Source organism: Panulirus ornatus, chromosome 24 (genome assembly GCF_036320965.1).
Source record: "Panulirus ornatus isolate Po-2019 chromosome 24, ASM3632096v1, whole genome shotgun sequence".
In the NCBI taxonomy this organism is placed as follows: Eukaryota; Metazoa; Arthropoda; class Malacostraca; order Decapoda; family Palinuridae; genus Panulirus; species Panulirus ornatus.
The window spans coordinates 69,618-96,899 of record NC_092247.1 but is presented as its reverse complement, the minus strand read 5'-3'; the positions used below and the strand labels follow the sequence as shown (position 1 = coordinate 96,899).

General features: G+C 42.8%; 1 pseudogene; it reads left to right on the top strand.

Annotated features, from left to right (window-relative positions):
* The window catches only part of LOC139756964 (uncharacterized), a 139,556-nt pseudogene that overhangs the window by 79,147 nt on the left and 33,127 nt on the right, over positions 1–27,282 (top strand).

Sequence of the window (27,282 nt, the reverse complement as noted above, 5' to 3'; positions counted from 1 at the left end):
GGGAGGTGGGTTGATTAGAAAGGGTAGTGAGTGGTGGGATGAAGAAGTAAGATTATTAGTGAAAGAGAATAGAGAGGCATTTGGACGATTTTTGCAGGGAAAAAATGCACTTGAGTGGGAGATGTATAAAAGAAAGAGGCAGGAGGTCAAGAGAAAGGTGCAAGAGGTGAAAAAGAGGGCAAATGAGAGTTGGGGTGAGAGAGTATCATTAAATTTTAGGGAGAATAAAAAGATGTTTTGGAAAGAGGTAAATAAAGTGCGTAAGACAAGGGAGCAAATAGGAACTTCAGTGAAGGGGGCTAATGGGGATGTGATAGCAAGTAGTGGTGATGTGAGAAGGAGATGGAGTGAGTATTTTGAAGGTTTATTGAATGTGTTTAATGATAGAGTGGCAGATATAGGGTGTTTTGGTCGAGGTGGTGTGCAAAGTGAGAGGGTTAGGGAAAATGATTTGGTAAACAGAGAAGAGGTAGTAAAAGCTTTGCGGAAGATGAAAGCCGATAAGGCAGTAGGTTTGGATGGTATTGTAGTGGAATTTATTAAAAAAAGGGGGTGACTGTATTGTTGACTGGTTGGTAAGGATATTTAATTTATGTATGATTCATGGTGAGGTGCCTGAGGATTGGCGGAATGCTTGCATTGTGCCATTGTACAAAGACAAAGGGAATGAGAGTGAGTGCTCAAATTACAGAGGTATAAGTTTGTTGAGCATTCCTGGTAAATTATATGGGAGGGCATTGATTGAGAGGGTGAAGGCATGTACAGAGCATCAGATTGGGGAAGAGCAGTGTGGTTTCAAAAGTGGTAGAGGATGTGTGGATCAGGTGTTTGCTTTGAAGAATATATGTGAGAAATACTTAGAAAAGCAAATGGATTTGTATGTAGCATTTATGGATCTGGAGAAGGCATATGATAGAGTTGATAGAGATGCTCTGTAGAAGGTTTTAAGAATATATGGTGTGGGAGGCAAGTTGTTAGAAGCAGTGAAAAGTTTTTATCGAGGATGTAAGGAATGTGTCCGTGTAGGAAGAGAGTAAAATGATTGGTTCTCAGTGAATGTAGGTTTGCGGCAGGGGTGTGTGATGTCTCCATGGTTGTTTAATTTGTTTATGGATGGGGTTGTTAGGGAGGTGAATGCAATAGTTTTGGAAAGAGGGGCAAGTATGAAGTCTGTTCTGGATGAGAGAGCTTGGGAAGTGAGTCAGTTGTTGTTCGCTGATGATACAGCGCTGGTGGCTGATTCATGTGAGAAACTGCAGAAGCTGGCGATTGAATTTGGTAAAGTGTGTGAAAGAAGAAAGTTAAGAGTAAATATGAATAAGAATAAGGTTATTAGGTACAGTAGGGTTGAGGGTCAAGTCAAGTGGGAGGTAAGTTTGAACATAGAAAAACTGGAGGAAGTAAAGTGTTTTAGATATCTGGGAATGGATCTGGCAGCGGATGGTACCATGGAAGCGGAAGTGAATCATAGGTTGGGGGAGGGAGCGAAAATCCTGGGATCCTTGAAGAATGTTTGGAAGTCGAGAACATTATCTCGGAAAGCAAAAATGGGTATGTTTGAAGGAATAGTGGTTCCAACAATGTTGTATGGTTGCGAGACGTGGGCTATGGATAGAGTTGTGCGGAGGAGGGTGGATGTGCTGGAAATGAGATGTTTGAGACAATATGTGGTGTGAGGTGGTTTGATCGAGTAAGTAATGTAAGGGTAAGAGAGATGTGTGGAAATAAAAAGAGCGTGCTTGAGAGAGCAGAAGAGGGTGTTTTGAAATGTTTTGGGCACATGGAGAGAATGAGTGAGGAAAGATTGACCAAGAGGAGATATGTGTCAGAGGTGGAGGGAACGAGGAGAAGTGGGAGACCAAATTGGAGGTGGAGAGATGGAGTGAAAAAGATTTTGAGTGATCGGGGCCTGAACATGCAGGAGGGTGAAAGGCGGGCAAGGAATAGAGTGAATTGGATCGATGTGGTATACCGTTGTCGACGTGCTGTCAATGGATTGAATCAAGGCATGTGAAGCGTCTGGGGTAAACCATGGAAAGTTCTGTGGGGCCTAGATGTGGAAAGGGAGCTGTGGTTTCGGTGCATTATTATATGACAGCTAGTGACTGAGTGTGAACGAATGGGAACTCTATTGTCTTTTCCTAGCGCTACCTCGTACACATGAGGGTGGAGGGGGATGTTATTCCATGTGTGGCGATGGTAGTAAATAAAGACAGACAGAATGAATTATGTACATGTGTATATATGTATATGTCTGTGTGTGTATATACATGTGTACACTGAGATGTATAGGTATGTATATTTGCGTGTGTGGACGTGTATGTATATACATGCGTATGGGGGTGGGTTGGGCCATTTCTTTCTTCTGTTTCCTTGCGCTACCTCGCAAACGCGGGAGACAGCGACAAAGCAAAACAAATAAATAAATAAATATATATATATATATATATATATATATATATATATATATATATATATATATATATATATATATTCATGTTCATAATTATTATACTTTGTCGCTGTCTCCCGCGTTAGCTAGGTAGCGCAAGGAAACAGACGAAAGAATGGCCCAACCCACCCACGTACACATATACATACATACACGTCCACACACGCAGTCATACAGACCTATATATTTCAAGGTATACATATATATACATACACAGACATAGACATATATACACATGTACATAATTCATAGTTGCGGCCTTTATTAATTCTCTTCGCCACCCCGCCACACATGAAATGACGCCCTAGCATGTGCGCGAGGTAGCGCTAGGAAAAGACAACAAAGGCCACATTTGTTCACAATCAGTCTCTAGCTGTCATGTAATAATGCACAGAAACCACAGCTCCCTTTCCACATCCAGGCCCCACAGAACTTTCCATGGCTTACCCCAGACGCTTCACATGCCCTGGTTCAATCTATTGACAGCACGTCGGCCCCGGTGTACCACATCGTTCCACTCTATTCCTTGCACGTCTTTTACCCTCCTGCATGTTCAGGCCCAGATCACTCAGAATCTTTTTCACTCTATCTTTCCACCTCCAATTTGGTCTCTCACTTCTCGTTTCCTCCACCTCTGACACATATATCTTCTTTGTCAATATTTCCTCACTCATTCTCTCCATGTGACTAAACCATTTCAAAACACCCTCTTGTGCTCTCTCAACCACACTCTTTTTATTAACACACATCTCTCTTACCCTTTCATTACTTACTCGATCAAACCATCTCACACCAAATATTGTCCTCAAACATATCACCCTTCTCCGAAAACCCTATCTATACCCACGCCTCGCATCCATATAACAGTGTTGGAACCACTATTCCTTCAAACATACCTATTTTTGCTTTCTGAGATAATGTTCTCGCCTTCCACACATTCTTCAACGCTTTCAGAACTGTCGCTCCCTCCCCCACCCTGTAACTCACTTTCGCTTCCATGGTTCCATCGCTGCCAAATCCACTCCTAGATATATGAAACACTCCACTTCCTCCAGTTTTTCTCCATTCAAACCTACCTCCCAATTGACTTTTCCCTCAACCTTACTGTACCTAAAAACCTTGCTCTTATTCACACACTTTACCAAACTCAGTCACCAGCTTCTGCAGTTTCTCGCACGAATCAGGCACCAACGATGTATCATCAGCGAACAACACCTGACGCTTCCCAAGATCTCTCATCCACAACAGACTGCATACTTGCCTCCTTCTCAGAAACTTTTGCATTCACCTCCCAAAAATCCCCATCTATAGACAATTTAACAACCGTATATATATATATATATATATATATATATATATATATATATATATATATATATATATATATATATATATATATATATATATATATATATATATATATATATATATATTTTCTTTCTTTTTCTTTTAAACTATTCACCATTTCCCGCGTCAGCGAGGTAGCGTTAAGAACAGAGGACTGGGCCTTTTTTGGAATATCCTCACCTGGACCCCTCTGTTCCTTCTTTTGAAAAAAAAAAGAAAAAAAAAAGAAACGAAAGGGGAGGATTTCCAGCCCCCCCGCTCCCTCCCATTTTAGTCGCCTTCTACGACACGCAGGGAATACGTGGGAAGTATTCTTAATCCCCTATCCCCAGGCGGGATATATATATATATATATATATATATATATATATATATATATATATATATATACTTCCCACGTATTCCCTGCGTGTCGTAGAAGGCGACTAAAAGGGAAGGGAGCGGGGTTCTGGAAATCCTCCCCCTCTCATTCTTTTTTTTTGATTTTTCAAAAGAAGGAACAGAGAAGGGGGCCAGGTGAGGATATTCCCTCAAAGGTCCAGTCCTCTGTTCTTAACGCTACTTCGCTGATGCGGGAGGTGGCGAATTGTTTGAAAAAAAAAAGAATATATTTATATATATATTTATATATATATATATATATATATATATATATATATATATATATATATATATATATATATATATATATATATATATATATATATGCATATATATATATACATATATATATATATGTATATACATATATATATATATGTTTTTATCGAGGATGTAAGGCATGTGTACGTGTAGGAAGAGAGGAAAGTGATTGGTTCTCAGTGAATGTAGGTTTGCGGCAGGGGTGTGTGATGTCTCCATGGTTGTTTAATTTGTTTATGGATGGGGTTGTTAGGGAGGTAAATGCAAGAGTCCTGGAAAGAGGGGCAAGTATGAAGTCTGTTGGGGATGAGAGAGCCTGGGAAGTGAGTCAGTTGTTGTTCGCTGATGATACAGCGCTGGTGGCTGATTCATGTGAGAAACTGCAGAAGCTGGTGACTGAGTTTGGTAAAGTGTGTGGAAGAAGAAAGTTAAGAGTAAATGTGAATAAGAGCAAGGTTATTAGGTACAGTAGGGGTGAGGGTCAAGTCAATTGGGAGGTAAGTTTGAATGGAGAAAAACTGGAGGAAGTGAAGTGTTTTAGATATCTGGGAGTGGATCTGTCAGCGGATGGAACCATGGAAGCGGAAGTGGATCATAGGGTGGGGGAGGGGGCGAAAATTTTGGGAGCCTTGAAAAATGTGTGGAAGTCGAGAACATTATCTCGGAAAGCAAAAATGGGTATGTTTGAAGGAATAGTGGTTCCAACAATGTTGTATGGTTGCGAGGCGTGGGCTATGGATAGAGTTGTGCGCAGGAGGATGGATGTGCTGGAAATGAGATGTTTGAGGACAATGTGTGGTGTGAGGTGGTTTGATCGAGTAAGTAACGTAAGGGTAAGAGAGATGTGTGGAAATAAAAAGAGCGTGGTTGAGAGAGCAGAAGAGGGTGTTTTGAAATGGTTTGGGCACATGGAGAGAATGAGTGAGGAAAGATTGACCAAGAGGATATATGTGTCGGAGGTGGAGGGAACGAGGAGAAGAGGGAGACCAAATTGGAGGTGGAAAGATGGAGTGAAAAAGATTTTGTGTGATCGGGGCCTGAACATGCAGGAGGGTGTAAGGAGGGCAAGGAATAGAGTGAATTGGAGCGATGTGGTATACAGGGGTTGACGTGCTGTCAGTGGAGTGAATCAAGGCATGTGAGGCGTCTGGGGTGGACCATGGAAAGCTGTGTAGGTATGTATACACGTGTGTGGACATGTGTATGTACATGTGTATGGGGGGGGGGTTGGGCCATTTCTTTCGTCTGTTTCCTTGCGCTACCTCGCAGACGCGGGAGACAGCGACAAAGTATAAAAAAAAAAAAAAAAAAAAAAAAAAAAATATATATATATATATATATATATATATATATATATATATATATATATATATATATATATATATATATGTATATATATATATATATATATATATATATATACATATATATATATATATATATATATATATATATATATATATATATATATATATATATATATATATATATATATATATATGTATATATATATATATTTATTTATTTATTTATTTATTATATGTATTTTGCTTTGTCGCTGTCTCCCACGTTTGCGAGGTAGCGCAAGGAAACAGACGAAAGAAATGGCCCAACCTACCCCCATACACAATGTTTATACATACACATCCACACACGGAAATATACATACCTATACATATCAATGTACACATATATATACACACAGAGACACATACATATATTCCCATGCACACAATTCACACTGTCTGCCTTTATTCATTCCCATCGCCACCTCGCCACACATGGAATACCATCCCCCTTCCCCCCTCATGTGTGCAAGGTAGCACTAGGAAAAGACGACAAAGGCCCCATTTGTTCACACACAGTCTCTAGCTGTCATGCAATAATGCCCGAAACCACAGCTCCCTTTCCACATCCAGGCCCCACACAACTTTCCATGGTTTACCCCAGACGCTTCACATGCCTTGATTCAATCCACTGACAGCACGTCAACCCCGGTATACCACATCGATCCAATTCACTCTATTCCTTGCCCTCCTTTCACCCTCCTGCATGTTCAGCCCCCGATCGCACAAAATCTTTTTCACTCCATCTTTCCACCTCCAATTTGGTCTCCCACTTCTCCTCGTTCCCTCCACCTCCGACACATATATCCTCTTGGTTAATCTTTCCTCACTCATTCTCTCCATGTGCCCAAACCATTTCAAAACACCCTCTTCTGCTCTCTCAACCACGCTCTTTTTATTTCCACACATCTCTCTTACCCTTACATTACTTACTCGATCAAACAACCTCACACCACACATTGTCCTCAAACATCTCATTTCCAGCACATCCACCCTCCTGCGCACAACTCTATCCATAGCCCACGCCTCGCAACCATACAACATTGTTGGAACCACTATTCCTTCAAACATACCCATTTTTGCTTTCCAAGATAATGTTCTCGACTTCCACACATTCTTCAAGGCTCCCAGGATTTTCGCCCCCTCCCCCAACCTATGATTCACTTCCGCTTCCATGGTTCCATCCGCTGCCAGATCCACTCCCAAATATCTAAAACACTTCACTTCCTCCAGTTTTTCTCCATTCAAACTTACCTCCCAATTGACTTGACCCTCAACCCTACTGTACCTAATAACCTTGCTCTTATTCACTTTTTCTTTTAACTTTCTTCTTTCACACACTTTTCCAAACTCAGTCACCAGCTTCTGCAGTTTCCCACATGAATCAGCCACCAGCGCTGTATCATCAGCGAACAACAACTGACTCACTTCCCAAGCTCTCTCTTTCACAGCAGACTTCATACTTGCCCCTCTTTCCAATATGTATACATATATATACAATATGTATATACAATGGAAGTAAGGGTAGTGGGGGAGGAATGAGATGTATTTAGGGAATCAATGATGAATTGCGCAAAAGATGCTTGTGGCATGAGAAGAGTGGGAGGTGGGTTGATTAGAAAGGGTAGTGAGTGGTGGGATGAAGAAATAAGATTATTAGTGAAAGAGAAGAGAGAGGCATTTGGACGATTTTTGCTGGGAAAAAAATGCAATTGAGTGGGAGATGTATAAAAGAAAGAGACAGGAGGTCAAGAGAAAGGTGCAAGAGGTGAAAAAGAGGGCAAATGAGAGTTGGGGTGAGACAGTATCATTAAATTTTAGGGAGAATAAAAAGATGTTTTGGAAGGAGGTAAATAAAGTGCGTAAGACAAGGAGGCAAATGGGAACTTCAGTGAAGGGTGCAAATGGGGAGGTGATAACAAGTAGTGGTGATGTGAGAAGGAGATGGAGTGAGTATTTTGAAGGTTTGTTGAATGTGTTTGATGATAGAGTGGCAGATATAGGGTGTTTTGGTCGAGGTGGTGTGCAAAGTAAGAGGGTTAGGGAAAATGATTTGGTAAACAGAGAAGAGGTAATAAAAGCTTTGCGGAAGATGAAAGCCGGCAAGGCAGCAGGTTTGGATGGTATTGCAGTGGAATTTGTTAAAAAAAAGGGGGGTGACTGTATTATTAACTGGTTGGTAAGGTTATTTAATGTATGTATGACTCAGGGTGAGGTGCCTGAGGATTGGCGGAATGCGTGCATAGTGCCATTGTACAAAGGCATTGTACAAAGGGGATAAGAGTGAGTGCTCAAATTACAGAGGTATAAGTTTGTTGAGTATTCCTGGTAAATTATATGGGAGGGTATTGATTGAGAGGGTGAAGGCATGTACAGAGCATCAGATTAGGGAAGAGCAGTGTGGTTTCAGAAGTGGTAGAGGATGTGTGGATCAGGTGTTTGCTTTGAAGAATGTATGTGAGAAATACTTAGAAAAGCAAATGGATTTGTATGTAGCATTTATGGATCTGGAGAAGGCATATGATACGAGTTGATAGAGATGCTCTGTGGAAGGTATTAAGAATATATGGTGTGGGAGGCAAGTTGTTAGAAGCAGTGAAAAGTTTTTATCGAGGATGTAAGGCATGTGTACGTGTAGGAAGAGAGGAAAGTGATTGGTTCTCAGTGAATGTAGGTTTGCGGCAGGGGTGTGTGATGTCTCCATGGTTCTTTAATTTGTTTATGGATGGGGTTGTTAGGGAGGTGAATGCAAGAGTTTTGGAAAGAGGGGCAAGTATGAAGTCTGTTGGGGATTAGAGAGCTTGGGAAGCGAGTCAGTTGTTGTTCGCTGATGATACAGCGCTGGTGGCTGATTCATGTGAGAAACTGCAGAAGCTGGTGACTGAGTTTGGTAAAGTGTGTGAAAGAAGAAAGTTAAGAGTAAATGTGAATAAGAGCAAGGTTATTAGGTACAGTAGGGTTGAGGTTCAAGTCAATTGGGAGGTAAGTTTGAATGGAGAAAAACTGGAGGAAGTAAATTGTTTTAGATATCTGGGAGTGGATCTGGCAGCGGATGGAACAATGGAAGCGGAAGTGGATCATCGGGTGGGGGAGGGGGCGAAAATTCTGGGAGCCTTGAAGAATGTGTGGAAGTCGAGAACATTATCTCGGAAAGCAAAAATGGGTATGTTTGAAGGAATAGTGTTTCCAACAATGTTGTATGGTTGCGAGGCGTGGGCTATGGATAGAGTTGTGCGCAGGAGGATGGATGTGCTGGAAATGAGATGTTTGAGTACAATGTGTGGTGTGAGGTGGTTTGATCGAGTAAGTAACTTAAGGGTAAGAGAGATGTGTGGAAATAAAAAGAGCGTGGTTGAGAGAGCAGAAGAGGGTGTTTTGAAATGGTTTGGGCACATGGAGAGAATGAGTGAGGAAAGATTGACCAAGAGGATATATGTGTCGGAGGTGGAGGGAAGGAGGAGAAGTGGGAGACCAAATTGGAGGTGGAAAGATGGAGTGAAAAAGATTTTGTGTGATCGGGGCCTGAACATGCAGGAGGGCGAAAGTAGGGCAAGGAATAGAGTGAATTGGATCGATGTGGTATACCGGGGTTGACGTGCTGTCAGTGGATTGAATCAGGGCATATGAAGCGTCTGGGGTAAACCATGGAAAGCTGTGTAGGTATGTATATTTGCGTGTGTGGACGTATGTATATACATGTGTATGGGGGTGGGTTGGGCCATTTCTTTCGTCTGTTTCCTTGCGCTACCTCGCAAACGCGGGAGACAGCGACAGAGCAAAAATAAAAGAAAAAAAAAAAAAAAAAAATATATATATATATATATATATATATATATATATATATATATATATATATATATATATATATATATATATATATATATATATATATATATATATATATATTTATATATATAAATACATATATATATATATATATATATATATATATATATATATATATATATATATATATATATATATATATATATATATATATATATATATATATATATATATATATTTTTTTTTTTTTTTTTTTTTTTTTTTTATACTTTGTCGCTGTCTCCCGCGTTTGCGAGGTAGCGCAAGGAAACAGACGAAAGAAATGGCCCAACCCCCCCCCCCCCCCATACACATGTACATACACACGTCCACACACGCAAATATACATACCTACACAGCTTTCCATGGTTTACCCCAGACGCTTCACATGCCTTGATTCAATCCACTGACAGCACGTCAAACCCTGTATACCACATCGCTCCAATTCACTCTATTCCTTGCCCTCCTTTCACCCTCCTGCATGTTCAGGCCCCGATCACACAAAATCTTTTTCACTCCATCTTTCCACCTCCAATTTGGTCTCCCTCTTCTCCTCGTTCCCTCCACCTCCGACACATATATCCTCTTGGTCAATCTTTCCTCACTCATTCTCTCCATGTGCCCGAAACATTTCAAAACACCCTCTTCTGCTCTCTCCACCACGCTCTTTTTATTTCCACACATCTCTCTTACCCTTACGTTACTTACTCGATCAAACCACCTCACACCACACATTGTCCTCAAACATCTCATTTCCAGCACATCCATCCTCCTGCGCACAACTCTATCCATAGCCCACGCCTCGCAACCATACAACATTGTTGGAACCACTATTCCTTCAAACATACCCATTTTTGCTTTCCGAGATAATGTTCTCGACTTCCACACATTTTTCAAGGCTCCCAAAATTTTCGCCCCCTCCCCCACCCTATGATCCACTTCCGCTTCCATGGTTCCATCCGCTGACAGATCCACTCCCAGATATCTAAAACACTTCACTTCCTCCAGTTTTTCTCCATTCAAACTCACCTCCCAATTGACTTGACCCTCAACCCTACTGTACCTAATAACCTTGCTCTTATTCACATTTACTCTTAACTTTCTTCTTCCACACACTTTACCAAACTCAGTCACCAGCTTCTGCAGTTTCTCACATGAATCAGCCACCAGCGCTGTATCATCAGCGAACAACAACTGACTCACTTCCCAAGCTCTCTCATCCCCAACAGACTTCATACTTGCCCCTCTTTCCAGGACTCTTGCATTTACCTCCCTAACAACCCCATCCATAAACAAATTAAACAACCATGGAGACATCACACACCCCTGCCGCAAACCTACATTCACTGAGAACCAATCACTTTCCTCTCTTCCTACACGTACACATGCCTTACATCCTCGATAAAAACTTTTCACTGCTTCTAACAACTTGCCTCCCACACCATATATTCTTAATACCTTCCACAGAGCATCTCTATCAACTCTATCATATGCCTTCTCCAGATCCATAAATGCTACATACAAATCCATTTGCTTTTCTAAGTATTTCTCACATACATTCTTCAAAGCAAACACCTGATCCACACATCCTCTACCACTTCTGAAACCGCACTGCTCTTCCCCAATCTGATGCTCTGTACATGCCTTCACCCTCTCAATCAATACCCTCCCATATAATTTACCAGGAATACTCAACAAACTTATACCTCTGTAATTTGAGCACTCACTCTTATCCCCTTTGCCTCTGTACAATGGCACTATGCACGCATTCCGCCAATCCTCAGGCACCTCACCATGAGTCATACATACATTAAATAACCTTACCAACCAGTCAACAATACAGTCACCCCCTTTTTTAATAAATTCCATATATATGGGGATAGGGGATTAAGAATACTTCCCACGTATTCCCTGCGTGTCGTAGAAGGCGACTAAAAGGGGAGGGAGCGGGGGGCTGGAAATCCTCCCCTCTCGTTTTTTTTTTCATTTTCCAAAAGAAGGAACAGAGGGGGCCAGGTGAGGATATTCCAAAAAAGGCCCTGTCCTCTGTTCTTAACGCTACCTCGCTAACGCGGGAAATGGCGAATAGTTTAAAAGAAAAAAAGATATATATATATATATATATATATATATATATATATATATATATATATATATATATATATATATATATATATATATATATATATATATATATATATATATATATATATATATATATGTATATATATATATATAAACATATATATATACATATATATATATATTGAGAACAAAGGAGGTAAGGGGAGTGGGGGAGGAATGGGAAGTATTTAGAGAAGCAGTGATAGCTTGCGCAAAAGATGCTTGTGGCGTGGGAGGTGTGTTGATTAGAAAAGTTAGTGAGTGGTGGGATGAAGAAGTAAGATTATTAGTGAAAGAGAAGAGAGAGGCATTTGAACGATTTTTGCAGGGAAAAATTGCAAATGATTGGGAGAGGTATAAAAGAAAAAAGGGGGTCAAGAGAAAGGTGCAATAGGTGAAAAAGAGGGCAAATGAGAGTTGGGGTGAGAGAGTATCATTAAATTTCAAGGAGAATAAAAAGATGTTTTGGAAGGAGGTAAATAAAGTGCGTAAGACAGGGGAGCAAATGGGAACTTCAGTGGAGGGGGCTAATGGGAAGGTGATAACAAGTAGTGGTGATGTGAGAAGGAGATGGAGTGAGTATTTTGAAGGTTTGTTGAATGTGTTTGATGATAGAGTGGCAGATATAGGGTGTCTTGGTCGAGGTGGTGTGCAAAGTGAGAGGGTTAGGAAAATGATTTGGTAAATAGAGAAGAGATAGTAAAAGCTTTACGGAAGATGAAAGCCGGCAAAGCAGCATGTTTGGATGGTATTGCAGTGGAATTTATTAAAAAAGGGGGTGACTGTATTGTTGACTGGTTGGTTAGGTTATTTAATGTATGTATGATTCATGGTGAGGTGGCTGTGGATTGGCGGAATGCTTGCATAGCGCCATTGTACAAAGGCAAAGGGGATAAGAGTGAGTGCTCAAATTACAGAGGTATAAGTTTGTTGAGTATTCCTGGTAAATTATATGGGAGGGTATTGATTGAGAGGGTGAAGGCGTGTACAGAGCATCAGATTGGGGAAGAGCAGTGTGGTTTCAGAAGTGGTAGAGGATGTGTGGATCAATTGTTTGCTTTGAAGAATGTATGTGAGAAATACTTAGAAAAACAAATGGATTTGTATGTAGCATTTATGGATCTGGAGAAGGCATATGATAGAGTTGATAGAGATGCTCTGTGGAAGGTTTTAAGAATATATGGTGTGGGAGGCAAGTTGTTAGAAGCAGTGAAAAGTTTTTATCGAGGATGTAATGCATGGATGGCGTTGTTAGGGAGGTGAATGCAAGAGTTTTGGAAAGAAGGGCAATTATGCAATCTGTTGTGGATGAGAGAGCTTGGGAAGTGAGTCAGTTGTTGTTCGCTGATGATACAGCGCTGGTGGCTGATTCATGTAAGAAAGTGCAGAAGCTGGTGATTGAGTTTGGTAAAGTGTGTGAAAGAAGAAAGTTAAGAGTAAATGTGAATAAGAGCAAGGTTATTAGATACAGTAGGGTTTAGGGTCAAGTCAATTGGGAGGTAAGTTTGAATGGAGAAAAACTGGAGAAAGTAAAGTGTTTTAGATATCTGGGAGTGGATCTGGCAGGGGATGGAACCATGGAAGCGGAATTGAATCATAGGGTGGGGGAGGGGGCGAATATTCTGGGAGCCTTGAAGAATGTGTGGAAGTCGAGAACATTGTTTCGGAAAGCAAAAATGGGAATGTTTGAAGGAATAGTGGTTCCAACAATGTTGTATGGTTGCGAGGAGTGGGCTATGGATAGAGTTGTGCGCAGGAGGGTGGATGTGCTGGAAATGAGATGTTTGAGGATAATATGTGGTGTGAGGTGGTTTGATCGAGTAAGTAATGTAAGGGTGAGAGAGATGTGTGGAAATAAAAAGAGTGTGGTTGAGAGAGCAGAAGAGGGTGTTTTGAAATGGTTTTGTCACATGGAGAGAATGAGTGGGGAAAGATTGACCAAGAGGATATATGTGTCAGAGGTGGAGGGAACGAGGAGAAGTGGGAGACCAAATTGGAGGTGGAAAGATGGAGTGAAAAAGATTTTGTGTGATCGGGGCCTGAACATGCAGGAGGGTGAAAGGCGTGCAAGGAATAGAGTGAATTGGAACGATGTGGTATACCGGGGTCGACGTGCTGTCAGTGGATTGAACCAGGGCACATGAAGCGTCTGGGGTAAACCATGCAAAGTGTGTGGGGCCTGGATGTGGAAAGGGAGCTATGGTTTTGGTGCATTGTTACATGACAGCTGGAGACTGAGTGTAAACGAATGGGGCCTTTGGTGTCTCTCCTAGTGCTACCTCGCACACATGAGGGGGGAGGGGATTGTTACTCCATGTGTGGTGAGGTGGCGATGGGAACAAATAAAGGTAGACAGTATGAATTATGTATATGTGTATATATGTATATGTCTATGTGTGTATATATATATGTACATTGAGATGTATAGGTATATATATTGTGCGTGTGTGTACATGTATGTATATACATGTGTATGTGGGCGGGTTGGGCCATTCTTTCGTCTGTTTCCTTGCGCTACCTCGCATCGCGGGAGGCAGCAACAAAGCAAAATAAATAGATAGATAAATATATATATATATATATATATATATATATATATATATATATATATATATATATATATATATATATATATATATATATATATATATATATATATATATATATATATATATATATATATATATTGCATAGAATTAAGAGAATAATGAAACACGGTAACTTCCCAAGTGCACTTTCGTGTAATGATCACATCGAGGAGAGATACAAGAATGAGACAGAAGACGTAGAACACTCAGCTGATATTCAAGGAAGAGACGTAACTAAGACGTCATTGGTAAACAGGTGTTACCGGATGGTGGTGTTTCTGGTTTCATTATGTGGACGAGAAAGGGAACGGTTTACAAATTTTGCCTACGATATAACTTTCCAGTTTGTATAGACCTTCACTAATATTGATGTTACAATTCTTTGTGTATTTGATAATTGAAGATGCAATGATATTTCTCGTGTTAAAGGTTTTACAATTAAAAACTGATTTAGCGCTACTTCATTCAATAAAGTGGTCATCATTCTTAACATGATTGAACAAAGCACCCGATTTTTGTCCAGTTTTTATATTGTATTCATGTTGCTTAAGTCTAACATAAAGATCTTTACCAGTCTGGCTAACATAAAACGTATCACAGCTTTTACAAGGTATTCTGTAAACATAGTTCGCAGAATTTTCTGATGAGTTTTTGAAGAAGATATCCTTTATAGTAGTGACATTGCTGAAGGCTACATTCCATTTACATTAAAGTATTTAAGCATCCAGGGAAGTAGTGTAGAAATATCACTTAAAGGGAGAACTAAAAGATTCTTGGTAAGTGAATATTTGTAAGGGTGTAGTGTGTGCTAGTTTGTCAAAACCAGTTGTTCCAAATTCTCCAGAAAGTTTCATCTGTGCTATTAACAAATTTGAAGAAAGAAAATCATAACATGGAATTTTTTGATTCTCCACACTAAGCTAAAAGGAATTTTTCTCTCCTGGAAGGACCACATCAGCCCAACAAGCTGTTTCTTCGCAGAACACAGTAATTTCGTTGATCAGGTCATCGTGTGTGGACGAGAGAAGCTTGAATGCTTTCTTCTTCCCTTGTCTATATAAAGGTGATGTACCCTCGGATCGTATCATGCTGTACCTCGTCAATGTGAAAATCTTTGTCAGCTATGCTGTTTGTCCTGGGATAAAGAATGAACATATTCTTGTGTTGAAAGACATTGTTCCAGCCACCAGTTCCGACCAGCACCAGGAAGCGGTCGCTCCTTACATTATACACTGTCTGTCTGACCCGTATTCCTGCAGTGTGGAGATGTTACACTATATATATGGTACCTGCTTATTTTTGCCCGACAACTTGTCGATTATCGTCAAAATAGTCAGGAACGCAATACATTTTCTGTGTTTGATTCGTGTATATTTTGAAGCAATAGAATGTCATACAAGTCTTACAACCGTTTTCGATCTTTCATAAAACCGTTGTTGTGTTACTCTAGCTTCAGACGGTGGTCTTACTGGGCAACATAATGCTTTACCTACGTTGCGTAAGTGAAACTCTGGAAAGCTCTTGGTTTGTTGCACATCTCGATGAAGTACAGATATCCTGAAAGTTTCAGCTTTATATTATTTATCCTCCGGGCTGACACCATACTAGGCTAAAGTACCTGGACTCTAAGGGAGGTGAAAGTGAGGATAAGAGGTGGAAGAGGAGGCAAGAGGATGAAGGGGACCAGAGGATGAGAGAGCGGCATCAGCTGGGGAGAGATAGACCCCACGTAGTGAAGGAAGAACAGCAGGTGTTCTGTGTTGTGAGAGAGGCAGGAGAGGGTCCAGGAGGGATGGTTGACCCAGGAGGAGACCCAGGGGCGTGACTACATTAGAGGAGTCTGGAGGAACAAAAGGGTCAGGTCGTGAAAGAGGAGGCAGGCAATGGGCAGGACTGTGTCAGTGTTTTGGTTTCATCTGTCGTCAAGGAGATGAAACTGGAAAACAATAACGTAGATTCAAATACGATCTGTCACGACGTGGAGTCTTTTTTTCTTTCCTCATTTAACTTATAAATGTAGAATAACGAATACTTGACACTATTTATAAGTATGTAGCTTTATCAGCTCTGGATGTACCGTTTTCTACGTTTAAGTCCTTCTTTCTTTTAGTCTTGGCTTTGGTGTGGTGGATGTAAACTGATTCAGCTTCAGAATTTCAATAATTTCACTAATTTCACGAGTTTTGGTAATTTTCATCAATTATCTTGTTATGTCCAGACAGCCTTAGCATTGTACGTGTACAGAGATTTCAGTATTCTTTCATGTTTCGTCATCTCATCTTTCTTCTTACAGACTCTACATGACGAGAGACGTAATAAGAGGTCTCAACCCTCTGAACTGCGAAAGTCATCAGAATATCTTCCCAGAGGTCAGTGCTGAACACATGCCAGGCTCTGACACAGGTCTTGGGATCCTCTGAGAGCGGGCGAGGAACATGCCGGTCATCCTCCTCCACTGGGGCCACGCAAGGGACGCCTGCAGAGACATCTGACCTGCGCTACGGCTGGTGATGATGACCGATGGGTTACGGCTCGTCTTGCGGGAGAGGATGAGGCGTTCACAAGCCACTGTGATGTAAAACCCGAGTGACCTCTGGCAAGTCGAGATTATAAGTCGAAATGAAAGTTTTTAATAAAAGATTATGGAAACTCAAGACAATGTCGCATCTGATGTTTTAAGAAAACATGTTGTGATGTATATATCTTAGTGGGTTGTGAGAAAATGTTATGAAATTAGCAATTACGAACACCGAAATTACGGGATACGAGTTGTGAATTTCACGTACAAATATGGATGACGTTCACAATGCAATGGACAAACATTACATTGTTTCCCGCAATATAAACTTGACGCAGAGGATTAAATTTAATGAAATAGATATTACCATTAACTTCCCTGCATCCAACAATGTAGAAGTTTGTCAAAAGCAATTCAAATAAAAGCCAAAATCTGCTATAATGATTGATAGAGGAAGATTAACATATAGAGGAACACAAAAATAGTTTGACCAGTCACCATGGGAGCCGGAAGCGCCAAGGGCGTCAAACCAGAGAACAGTGACGATAGAGACACGTTCTCCAGCTCCAGCGACCAATGGGATAACGAGAACACGGCCTCTGAGGAAGCCAAGAAGGTCAGAATCAGAAACAATAACAGCGATGCCCTTGCGAAGACGCTGGCGGAGGTCGCGGAACCCAGCGTCAGTAGAATCGACAACCATGACAGCGTAGAAACGGAAGAGAAGAAAGAAGAACATAAGAAAAAGACGAGATTCGTTTTCCCGTTGAAGAAAGAAGATGGTGATAAATTGGAAGAACTTGCCAACGACAACAGCGAAGAAAAGAATATCCACGATAAGAAGAACACAAACAATAAAGATGCATCGAGAAAGGATGCGGATAAGAAGGGCTTCAGGCTCTTCAACTGGAGAAAGGAAGAGAAAAAGAGCGAGGAGAAAGACGTGGCACTTGATAAGGACATCGACGAACTGGAGAAGACCTTCGATTCACTGGGTATCGTCGGTAAGAACTTGTGGGGGGACGACCCTCCGACGCAGCGAAGGAAGCCGTGGACGACCTCGAGCTGCTGGAACCCATGAGAAAAAGAAAGAATGTCCGAGTGAGAGGACCTGTTGCCACGAACGGGACAACGGGGGGCGGCGCCGGCAACAGCAGCGGAGGAAGCAGCAACAGCTCGACTGGATCGAAGAGAACCTTCAAGTTCTCGTGGGAGACAGAGAACCTGCAGCCGGCGACGAAGGAGGAGGAAGACGAGTGGGAATACAAGGCAGTAAGTTGGTCTAATGTTTTGTCTTCAAATGGATAACTTGAGTGTGTGAGTGTATGACGATAACACGTTAATCATTATAGATAAACATTTCATCTCATCTCATGTGATACAAAAGCCATTTATCTTTCATCTTGTCGACATAATATATAAACTATCTGCATATTTCCTGCTTTGGATAGTTTCGGAGATCTCTTCTTCATTTTTGAACATTTAGAAATAGATTTTGTTGAGCATATGAAGGAAGGGTTCCCATGAAAACCTCGAATAGCGGAATCTTTCCTTGAATCATATCGGCTGAAGATCTGCTAATTGTCACCGAGAGAACCATGGTCTGAGACCCTCCAGCCACTGTCCTCTGACAAGGAAAGTGTCAGGAACACTTACCATCACGTTCGACACACACGTAACACAGAATAATTCATTTCGAGATCTTATGCCCAGCGTTGCTCCAGAGCCAGACAATGTCTACCCTCCCTGATAACTATGACAACGTCTGCATCATATGTGATGTAAATATCCTTGGATCTACGAAAACGATGAACTGTACACTAAGTTACTTCTCATAGTCCTCAGAACGGGAGTTCCAACCCGTGTTTTTTTTTTAAATCATTTATTGAGATGTTATTGTTTGTGGAAGATCTTGATATCTATGATACTCTCTCCTTGTTTCTTAGCGGGAGGTCGGCCTAGTGCACGAAACATTCTGATATATTGTTCATCGCTTCACAGAGAAGGAATACAATGGAATTCACACAACAACAGAACATGGGGTGTTTCCGAGTCTGTTTATGATGGTGGAAGGTATGAGAAAGTCACACTGTGGTGGACCTACAAGGACTACAGATGACCTTCGAATTCTCACTGTGAATATGGAGACGCAAGTAATGAAGTGATGGACTTAAAGTAAGCTATTTACCAAGACTATTCTTAAACTGGTGTCAACCACTCTCATTGGTAAATCTTTCCATGTCTTAAGAAAAGATTAAGAAAAAAGTATTTAGCCTCATTCAAAGTAAAACGTGTGTGGACGAGCTTGTATCCATCACCAAGAGTAAAATCAAACGAATTAAGACTTAAGTAACTATAAAGATTATCAAAGGTTTTGATTACTGTGAATACTTTTATTCGATCAACTCTCAATCTTCTCTTTTTTAAGCCAGATATAATCAGTTACTAGAAAACATAAAAGAGTAAAAGACCACGAGATAAAAGCAACAGCCTTGCCCTTCCCTGACTGACCACCCACTGTCCGTCCCTGACTGATCACCCACTGTCCTTCCCTGACTGACCACCCACTGTACTTCCGTGACTGACCACCCACTGTACTTCCGTGACTGATCACCCACTGTCCTTCCCTGACTGACCACCCACTGTTATTCCCTGACTGATCACCCGCTGTCCTTCCCTGACCCCACTGTCCTTCCCTGACTGATCACCCACTGTCTTTCCCTGAGTGACCACCCACTGTCCTTCCCTGACTGACCACCCACTGTCCTTCCCTGACTGATCACCCACTGTCCTTCCCTGACTGATCACCCACTGTCCTTCCCTGACTGACCACCCACTGTCCTTCCCTAACTGACCACCCACTGTCCTTCCCTGACTGACCACCCACTGTCCTGCCCTGACTGACCACCCACTGTACTTCCGTGACTGACCACCCACTGTCCTTCCCTGACTGATCACCCACTGTCCTTCCCTGACTGATCACCCACTGTCCTCCCCTGACTGATCACCCACTGACCTTCCCTGACTGATCACCCACTGTCCTTCCCTGACTGACCACCCACTGTACTTCCGTGACTGACCACCCACTGTCCTTCCCTGACTGATCACCCACTGTCCTTCCCTGACTGACCACCCACTGTCCTTCCCTGACTGACCACCCACTGTCCTTCCCTGACTGACCACCCACTGTCCTTCCGTGACTGACCACCCACTGTCCTTCCCTGACTGACCACCCACTGTCCTTCCCTGACTGACCACCCACTGTCCTTCCCTGACTGATCACCCACTGTCCTTCCCTGACTGACCACCCACTGTCCTTCCCTGACTGACCACCCACTGTCCTTCCCTGACTGACCACCCACTGTCCTTCCCTGACTGACCACCCACTGTCCTTCCCTGACTGACCACCCACTGTCCTTCCCTGACTGACCACCCACTGTACTTCCGTGACTGACCACCCACTGTCCTTCCCTGACTGATCACCCACTGTCCTTCCTGACTGACCACCCACTGTCCTTCCCTGACTGACCACCCACTGTCCTTCCCTGACTGACCACCCACTGTCCTTCCTGACTGACCACCCACTGTCCTTCCCTGACTGACCACCCACTGTCCTTCCCTGACTGACCACCCACTGTCCTTCCCTGACTGATCACCCACTGTCCTTCCCTGACTGACCACCCACTGTCCTTCCCTGACTGACCACCCACTGTCCTTCCCTGACTGATCACCCACTGTCCTTCCCTGACTGACCACCCACTGTCCTTCCCTGACTGACCACCCACTGTCCTTCCCTGACTGACCACCCACTGTCCTTCCCTGACTGATCACCCACTGTCCTTCCCTGACTGACCACCCACTGTCCTTCCCTGACTGACCACCCACTGTCCTTCCCTGACTGACCACCCACTGTCCTTCCCTGACTGACACCCACTGTCCTTCCCTGACTGACCACCCACTGTCCTTCCCTGACTGATCACCCACTGACCTTCCCTGACTGACCACCCACTGACCTTCCCTGACTGACCACCCACTGTCCTTCCCTGACTGACCACCCACTGTCCTTCCCTGACTGACCACCCACTGTCCTTCCCTGACTGACCACCCACTGTCCTTCCCTGACTGACCACCCACTGTCCTTCCCTGACTGACCACCCACTGTCCTTCCCTGACTGACCACCCACTGTCCTTCCCTGACTGACCACCCACTGTCCTTCCCTGACTGACCACCCACTGTCCTTCCCTGACTGACCACCCACTGTCCTTCCCTGACTGACCACCCACTGTCCTTCCCTGACTGACCACCCACTGTCCTTCCCTGACTGACCACCCACTGTCCTTCCCTGACTGACCACCCACTGTCCTTCCCTGACTGACCACCCACTGTCCTTCCCTGACTGACCACCCACTGTCCTTCCCTGACTGACCACCCACTGTACTTCCCTGACTGACCACCCACTGTCCTTCCCTGACTGACCACCCACTGTCCTTCCCTGACTGACCACCCACTGTCCTTCCCTGACTGATCACCCACTGTCCTTCCCTGACTGACCACCCACTGTACTTCCCTGACTGACCACCCACTGTCCTCCCTGACTGATCACCCACTGTCCTTCCCTGACTGACCACCCACTGTCCTTCCCTGACTGACCACCCACTGTCCTTCCCTGACTGACCACCCACGGTACTTACGTGACTGACCACCCACTGTCCTCCCATGACAGATCACCCACTGTCCTTCCCTGACTGATCACCCACTGTCCTTCCCTGACTGACCACCCACTGTCCTCCCCTGACTGATCACCCACTGTCCTCCCCTGACTGATCACCCACTGTCCTCCCCTGACTGATCACCCACTGTCCTCCCCTGACTGATCACCCACTGTCCTCCCCTGACTGATCACCCACTGTCCTCCCCTGACTGATCACCCACTGTCCTTCCCTGACTGATCACCCACTGTCCTCCCCTGACTGATCACCCACTGTCCTCCCCTGACTGATCACCCACTGTCCTCCCCTGACTGATCACCCACTGTCCTCCCCTGACTGATCACCCACTGTCCTCCCCTGACTGATCACCCACTGTCCTCCCCTGACTGATTCACCCACTGTCCTCCCCTGACTGATCACCCACTGTCCTCCCCTGACTGATCACCCACTGTCCTCCCCTGACTGATCACCCACTGTCCTCCCCTGACTGATCACCCACTGTCCTCCCCTGACTGATCACCCACTGTCCTTCCCTGACTGATCACCCACTGTCCTCCCCTGACTGATCACCCACTGTCCTCCCCTGACTGATCACCCACTGTCCTCCCCTGACTGATCACCCACTGTACTTCCCTGACTGATCACCCACTGTCCTTCCCTGACTGATCACCCACTGTCCTTCCCTGACTGATCACCCACTGTCCTCCCTGACTGATCACCCACTGTCCTCCCCTGACTGATCACCCACTGTCCTCCCCTGACTGATCACCCACTGTCCTCCCCTGACTGATCACCCACTGTCCTTCCCTGACTGATCACCCACTGTCCTCCCCTGACTGATCACCCACTGTCCTCCCCTGACTGATCACCCACTGTCCTCCCCTGACTGATCACCCACTGTCCTTCCCTGACTGATCACCCACTGTCCTCCCCTGACTGATCACCCACTGTCCTTCCCTGACTGATCACCCACTGTCCTCCCCTGACTGATCACCCACTGTCCTCCCCTGACTGATCACCCACTGTCCTCCCCTGACTGATCACCCACTGTCCTCCCCTGACTGATCACCCACTGTCCTCCCCTGACTGATCACCCACTGTCCTCCCCTGACTGATCACCCACTGTCCTCCCCTGACTGATCACCCACTGTCCTCCCCTGACTGATCACCCACTGTCCTTCACTGACTGATCACCCACTGTCCTTCCCTGACTGATCACCCACTGTCCTCCCCTGACTGATCACCCACTGTCCTCCCCTGACTGATTATCCACTGTCCTCCCCTGACTGTTCACCCACTGTACTTCCCTGACTGACCACCCACTGTACTTCCCTGACTGATCACCCACTGTCCTCCCCTGACTGATTACCCACTGTCCTTCCCTGACTGATCACACACTGACAATAGCAAAAGGCACATTATGGATTCCCGTGGTGTAACGGTTAACGTTCCTGACTGTGACGCATTCACGGGCCGCCCAGGGTCGAGCACATAGAATCGAGCCCTGCTTACGTCAGTTAGAACGTAGTCAACCCAGCTGTTCATCCACCCTGAGGGGTTGGTCGATAAGATAGGTACCTGGCTCAGACTAATGTATATATATATTTTATATTATATATTATATATATATATATATATATATATATATATATATATATATATATATATATATATATATATATATATATATTCTTTTCTTTTCTTTTCTTTCAAACTATTCGCCATTTTCCGCGTTAGCGAGGTAGCGTTAAGAACAGAGATTTGGCCTTTGAGGGAATATCCTCACCTGGCCCCCTTCTCTGTTCCCTCTCTTGGAAAATTATATATATATATATATATATATATATATATATATATATATATATATATATATATATATATATATATATATATGGGTGATAGAGATGCTCTGTGGAAGATATTAAGAATATATGGTGTGGGAGGAAAGTTGTTAGAAGCAGTGAAAAGTTTTTATCGAGGATGTAAGGCATGTGTACGTGTAGGAAGAGAGGAAAGTGATTGGTTCTCAGTGAATGTAGGTTTGCGGCAGGGGTGTGTGATGTCAGTGGATTGAATCAAGGCATGTGAAGCGTCTGGGGTAAACCATGGAAAGCTGTGTAGGTGTGTATATTTGCGTGTGTGGACGTATGTATATACATGTGTATGGGGGGGGGGTTGGGCCATTTCTTTCGTCTGTTTCCTTGCGCTACCTCGCAAACGCGGGAGACAGCGACAAAGTATAATAAAAAAAAAAAAAATATATATATATATATATATATATATATATATATATATATATATATATATATATATACATATATATATATGTATATATATTCCTATGAGTCTACGGGGAAAATGAAACACGAAAAGTTCCCAAGTGCACTTTCGTGTAATAATCACATCATCAGGTGAGACACAAGAGAGAAATATAACAGTCAGATGATAAACATCGGAGAGACGAAGCTAGGACGCCATTTGGTAAACATGTGATTGTCCAAAACATATTGTGATCCTTTCCAATATATATATATATATATATATATATATATATATATATATATATATATATATATATATATATATATATATATATATATATATATATATATATATATATATATATATTCTCTTGACCTCCTGTCTCTCTCTTTTATACATCTCCCACTCAATTGCATTTTTTCCCTGCAAAAATCGTCCAGAAGACTCTCTCTTCTCTTTCACTAATAATCTTACTTCTTCATCCCACCACTCACTACCCTTTCTAATCAACCCACCTCCCACTCTTCTCATGCCACAAGCATCTTTTGCGCAATTCATCACTGATTCCCTAAATACATACCATTCCTCCCCCACTACCCTTACCTTCTTTGTTCTCACCTTTTTCCATTCTGTACTCAGTCTCTCCTGGTACTTCCTCACACAAGTCTCCTTCCCAAGCTCACTTACTCTCACCACCCTCTTCACCCCAACATTCACTCTTCTTTCTGAAATCCCATACAAACCTTCACCTTAGCCTCCACAAGATAATGATCAGACATCCCTCCAGTTGCACCTCTCAGCACATTAACATCCAAAAGTCTCTCTTTCGCGCGCCTGTCAATTAACACGTAATCCAATAACGCTCTCTGGCCATCTCTCCTACTTACTCGATCAAACCACCTCACACCACATATTGTCCTTAAATATCTCATTTCCAGCACATCCACCGTCCTCCGCACATATCTATCTATAGCCCACGCCTCGCAACCATATAACATTGTTGGAACCACTATTCCTTGAAACATACCCATTTTTGCTTTCCAAGATAACTTGCTCGACTTCCAGACATTTTTCAACGCTTCTAGAACTTTCGCCCCCTCCCCACCTTATGATACACTTCCCCTTCCATGGTTCCATTCGCTGCCAGATCCACTCCCAGATATCTAAAACACTGCACTTCCTCCAGTTTTTCTCCATTCAAACTTACCTCCCAATTGACTTGTCCCTCAACCCTACTGTACCTGATAACCTTGCTCTTATTCACGTTTACTCTCAGCTTTCCTCTTTCACACACTTTACCAAACTCAATCACCAGTTTCTGCATTTTCTCATCCGAATCAGCCACCAACGCTGCATCATAAGCGAACAGCTGACTCACTTCCCAAGCTCTATCATCCACAAAAGACTGCTTACTTGCCCGTCTTTCCAAAACTCTTGCATTCACCTCCCTAACAACCCAATCCATAAACAAATTAAACAACCATGGAGACATCACGCACCCCTGCCGCAAACCTACATTCACTGAGAACCAATTACTTTCCTCTCTTTCTGCTCGTACACGTGCCTTACATCCTCGATAAAAACTTTTCACTGCTTCTAACAACTTTCCTCCCACACCATATATTCTTAATACCTTCCACAGAGCATCTCTATCAACTCTATCATATGCCTTCTCCAGATCCATAAATGCTATATAGAAATCCATTTCCTTTTCTAAGTATTTCTCACTTACATTCTTCAAAGGAAACACCTGATCCACACATCCTAGATCTACCACTTCTGAAACCACACTGCTCTTCCCCAATCTGATGCTCTGTACATACCTTCACCCTCTCAATCAATACCCTCCTATTTAATTTCCCAGAAATACCCAACAAACTTATACCTCTGTAATTTGAGCACTCTCTTTCATCCCCTTTGTCTTTGTACAATGGCACTATGCAAGCATTCCGCAAATCCTCAGGCACCTCACCATGAGTCATACATACATTAAATAACCTTACCAACCAGTCAACAATACAGTCACCCGCTTTTTTAATATATTCCACTGAAAAACCATCCAAACCCGCTGCCTTGCTGGCCTACATCTTCCATAGAGCTTTTACTACCTCTTCTCTGTTTAACAAATCATTCTCCCTAATCTTCTCACTTTGCACACCACCTCGACCAAAACACCCTATATCTGCCACTCTATCTTCAAACATATTCAACATACCTACAAAATACCCACTCCATCTCCTTCTCACATCACCACTACTTGTTATCACCTCCCCATTAGCCCCCTTCACTGATGTTCCCATTTGTTGCCTTGTCTTACGCACTTTATTTACCTCCTTCCAGAACATCTTTTTATTCTCCCTAAAATTTAATGATACTCTCTCACCCCAACTCTCATTTGCCCTCTTTTTCGCCTCTTGCACCTTTCTCTTGACCTCCTGCCTCTTTCTTTTATGCATCTCCCAGTCATTATTTCCCTGCAAAAAACGTCCAAATAACTCTCTCTTCTCTTTCACTGATAATCTGACTTCTTCATCCCACCACTCACTACCCATTCTAATCTGCATACCTCCCACGCTTCTCATGCCACAAGCATCTTTTCCGCAAGCCATCATTGCTCCCCTAAGTACATCCCATTCCTCCCCCACTCCCCTTTCCTCCTTTATTCTCACCTTTTTTCATTCTGCACTCAGTCTCTCCTGGTGCTTCCTCACACAAGTCTCCGTCCCAAGCTCACTTACTCTCACCACTCTCTTCACCCCAACATTCTGTCTTCTTTTCTGAAAACCTCTACAAATCTTCACCTTCGCCTCCACAAGATAATGATCAGATATTCCTCCAGTTGCACCTCTCAGCACATTAACATCCAAAAGTCTCTCTTTCGCGCTCCTATCAATTAACACGTAATCCAATAATGCTCTATGGCCATGTCTCATACTTACATACGTATACTTATGTATATCTCGCTTTTTAAACCAGGTATTCCCAATTACCAGTCCTTTATCAGCACATAAGTCTACAAGCTCTTCACCATTTCCATTTACAACACTGAACACCCCATGTACACCATGTATATATATGTATATATATATATATATATATATATATATATATATATATATATATATATATATATATATATATATATATATTTTTTTTTTTTTTTTTTTTCAAACTATTCGCCATTTCCCGCGTTAGCGAGGTAGCGTTAAGAACAGAGAACTGGGCCACTGAGGGAATATCCTCACCTGGCCCCCTTCTCTGTTCCTTCTTTTGGAAAATTAAAAAAAATTGAGAGGGGAGGATTTCCAGCCCCCCGCTCCCCCCCCTTTTAGTCGCCTTCTACGACACGCAGGGAATACGTGGGAAGTATTCTTTCTCCCCTATCCCCAGGGATAATATATATATATATATATATATATATATATATATATATATATATATATATATATATATATATATATATATATA